This window comes from Mizuhopecten yessoensis, unplaced genomic scaffold, assembly GCF_002113885.1.
Source record: "Mizuhopecten yessoensis strain PY_sf001 unplaced genomic scaffold, ASM211388v2 scaffold10477, whole genome shotgun sequence".
Taxonomy (NCBI): domain Eukaryota; kingdom Metazoa; phylum Mollusca; class Bivalvia; order Pectinida; family Pectinidae; genus Mizuhopecten; species Mizuhopecten yessoensis.
Genome location: NW_018408566.1, coordinates 414,949 through 419,516, shown reverse-complemented (window position 1 = coordinate 419,516; position 4,568 = coordinate 414,949).

The following is a 4,568-nucleotide window of genomic DNA, read 5'->3' as shown; positions in this document are numbered from 1 at the left end:
TAGTACTCGAGGGCAAACAATCAGACAAAATATAAGTAACTTCTGGGGTCCCTCAGGGAACCTGTTTGGGCCCCATCCTCTTCCTCATCTACATAAACGACTTCCACGAATACATGAAATACAGTACTGTTTGCAGACGACAGCATCATATACAAGACGATAAACAACAAAGAAGACACACTAAAACTACAACAGGACCTTGACGCAGCAGGACAATGGGAGACGGACTGGCTAATGAAATTTCACCCTGACAAATGCAATATACTCAACATTGCACCGAAACACAAAAAATAATACCATGACTACAAACTCCACAACCACACATTATAACAAGTAGAATCCAGCAAATACTTAGGCTTAACATTACAAAATAACCAACGATAGGACAAACATATTAACAACATGACAGCCAATGCCCATAGGTCCTTAGGTTTTCTAAAACGCAACTTAAAAATAAACTCACCACATATAAAAGAACACGCATACAAAGGACTAGTCAGGCCAAAACTCGAATACTGCTCTGTAGCGTGCCAATATGTGAAAACAACCCAATATGTGAAAACAGGAAAACTATATTGAATTCATTAATTACTGTGTTTAAATTACTTATTATTCAAACTAACTTTAATGAGAACCATCTCAACTAATAAAATCCACTAATTAGCAAAAAAGTTTTTTTTCACTTTTTACGAATTGGGTTGCACATGATAGGATAAATCCTATCAACCCAATATGTGAACACATGAAAAAATGTTTAAAATTCCTAAATAACTTTCTGTTTATTACTTATTATTCAAAGAAGCTCTAATGTGAACAATTTCCACTAATTAGATAGACTTATTAGCCAAAATATACAAAGTATTTTTTCACTTTTCACGAATTGGGTTACACATGATAGGACAATTCCTATCAACCCAATATGTGAAAACATAAAAAAATAATTAATTTCCGTAACAACTATCTGTTTATTACTTATTATTCAAAGAAGCTCTAATGTGAACAATTTCCACCTATAAGATACACTAATTAGCCAAAATATACAAAGTTTTTTTTTCACTTTTCACGAATTGGGTTGCACATGATAGGACAAATCCTATCAACCCAATATGTGAAAACATGAAAAAATGTTTTAAATTCGTAATAACTTTCTATTTATTACTATTTATTCAAAGAAGCTCTAATGTGAACAATTTCCACTAATTAGATAGACTAATTAGCCAAAATATACAAAGATTGTTGTTTCACTTTTCACGAATTGGGTTGCACATGATAGGATAAATCCTATCAACCCAATATGTAAAAAAATAGAAAAAATGTTTTAAATTCCGTAATAACTTTCTGTTAATAACAAATTATTCAAAGAAGCTCTAATGTGAACAATTTCCACCTATAAGATACACTAATTAGCCAAAATATACAAAGTTTTTTTTCACTCTTCACGAATTGGGTTGCACATGATAGGACAAATCCTATCAACCCAATATGTGAAAACATAAAAAAATAATTAAATTCCGTAATAAGTATCTGTTTATTACTAATTATTCAAAGAAGCTCTAATGTGAACAATTTCCACTAATTAGATAGACTCATTAGCCAAAATATACAAAGATTGTTGTTTCACTTTTCACGAATTGGGTTGCATATGATAGGACAAATCTTATCAACCCAATATGTGAAAACATGAAAAAATGTTTAAAATTCTGTAATAACTATCTGTTTATTATCTATTATTCAAAGAAGCTCTAATATGAACAATTCACACTAATTAGATAAATTAATTAGTCAAAATATACAAACGAATTGGGTTGCACATGATAGTACAAAACACACCTTCCAAAACTTGAATGAGAAACTAATAAAGATTAAATAAGTCAAAACGAATCAGCAGTGGCGCTAGACGAGGATTCGAACACAAGAGGTTCCAATCCAGGGACTGTAACTCTAACCAACTGAACTACCTTATCGATGGTAATGAAATGTCCTAGTTACGCTTTTTTCCTTTGGGCACTTAAAGATTCCTGTTCCGCTGCTCTGTAGTTTTTAGCTCACCTACCCGAAGGACAAGTGAGCTTATGCCATGGCGCAGCGTCCGTCGTCCGACCGTCCGTCAATTTTTTCTTTAAAACTCAATCTCAATTTCATATCCATCAAGTTGTCTAGTAGTGCCTGCTACTATCAGGGTGTATTCATTAAATCATGATGGTGACCAGGACACCATCTTTGATTTTGTTATTATCCCCCGCTTTCACCGAAACGGGGGAAATTAATTTGGGTTTGTCGGTCTGTCTGTCTGTCACGCTTCGTTTCCGTTCAATAATTACAACAAATATTAACCGATTTTCTTCAAACTTGGTCACATGGTCAAATGCCTTAAGGGCTCGGCCAAGTTCGGTGGCCACTTTCAGCGGATCCCTTTGGTGGAGTAATGGCCCCTTGAATAACGGAAAACGTCATTATCTACTGCGTTTCGTTTTCGTGCAATAACTACAACAAACGTTAACTGATTTTCTTCACACTTAGTAACCGGGTTCAACGCATTGAGGGGTCGGCCAAGTTTGACAACTACTTTAATCGGACTCCATTTGGCAGAGTTATTGCCCCTTAATTAACGAAAAACGTCATTATCTTTAGTTTCCGCTTTATAACTCTAGCAAATATTAGCCAAATTCCTTCAAATTTGATAACAATGTTTGTGTTTCTCTGTCTTTCCACCCATATCGGGCACTCTTTGGTTTTCGTGTGATAATTGCTGTAGATATTGTTCAGATGTTTCAAACAAATTCCTTATGCACATCCGACCCATGCTAAGTTTGCCAACCGATGTGATTTGTGCATATTTACTGATAATCAATGAGGTACATGTACAACTGCTTTTTTTCTTCTTCAAGTTTCAAGCGATACATAATATCTCAACAGCACGATACTCACATGTTTAAACCTAACCTCAATAATTTTAACCTACAATATGTACTGCAAGCGGGGGATATTAATTCCACGAATTTGCTTGTTTGAAGTTTGTTCTTGCTATATCTCCAGAAATACTGGATGGATCTTTTTGAAATTTCATATGGACATACTGTACATACAATGTAGTGATATAGCTTAACCTCATCTCAAGTACTTTACACATATCCAGGTGAGCGATACAGGCCCTCTTGTTCGTATATACAGTAACTTCTCCTTAATTTCGTTTCTGTTGATAATGTATAGAGGTAACGGAGCGTAAAATATGTGCCCTATTCTATGCAGATGATCTGGTGGTCATGGCTAGTACTGAGCGTTACTAAATGGTCTAAATACTTGGTGTGAATCCAATAAACTAAATATTAACGCTAATAAATCGGCTTTTGTTCATTTCCGTCCAAAGTCTGTAACAGTCAGTGATAGTATGTTTTCGTGTGGGAAGCTGGCCCTAGAAATACGTAGCCAGTATACATACCTGGGTCTTACATTTACGAAACACTTGGATTTTAATGCAACGGCAAAACTCGTGGCCAAATCAGCGGGTTTGTTAATAGCTAAATCTAAATCAATGGGAGGCTTACCAAACAAAACCTTTACACAACTGTATGAGAGTACAGTGTGGTCAGTAATTAGTTACGGTGCTGCTATATGGGGTTCACGTCCATTTAGTTGTATTGTTGCTATTCAAAATCGCGCATGTAGATTTTATCTAGGCCTTGGTCGCTATGCACCTAACGTAGCTGTTAGCGGGGACATGGGTTGGACTCCAGTAATAGTGAACCAATGGCTAGCTGATTTTAGACATTGGAGTCGCCTTCACATATAGGTAACCACCGAAATAAAAATTGGAACTTCAGGGTAATTTCCAGACTCGGGGAGCTAGAGGCTTGGTTAACTATAGCACAGGTCCAATTAATAGTAAAAATTTACTTAAGGACGCTAAGGTCTGTGGCTTGGAATTGTTTATTGGAAATTGGAAAAGGGAACTAAACCGTACCGGAGCCAAAATTGTATTTCTGGAGATAACAAACTACGTACGCACAGGTTATTTAAGTTTAATTATGAGGTAGAAAATTATAATATGTTAGTAATGCCTAAATCACATAGTAGTGCGCTAGCTAAGTTTAGGTATGGGGTTGCACCGATACGCATCGAAACAGGCCGGTATGAGAGAATACTTTTGAGTGAAAGAAAGTGTTTCGCGTGTAAAAGCGTGGTAGAAACAGAGAGTCATGTTTTAATAGAATGTAACTTATATAATGATCTCCGATCGGGTCTATTGTAGGAGGCTAGTAAAATCACAATTGATATTTCCAATATGAGTAAAGATGAAAAGTTAGTTGTAATTTTAAGCAATCCTTACTTGGCGAGGTCCTGTGCCAAACCCTGTGTTAATATTCTTAATCGTCGTCACAACTTGATCTATAATTAAGCAGTAATGTGTCTTTTAATGTCAATTATTTTTATAGTTTTATATTGGCAATTTTTTTAATTCATAAGTATGTGCATATATGTAATACGTTTACAGTCTAGAATGATAGGGGAAGAGTGAGTGTCTCGTAAGTCTGGGCGACTGAGTACCAATTCACCTGACGCGTACCTTA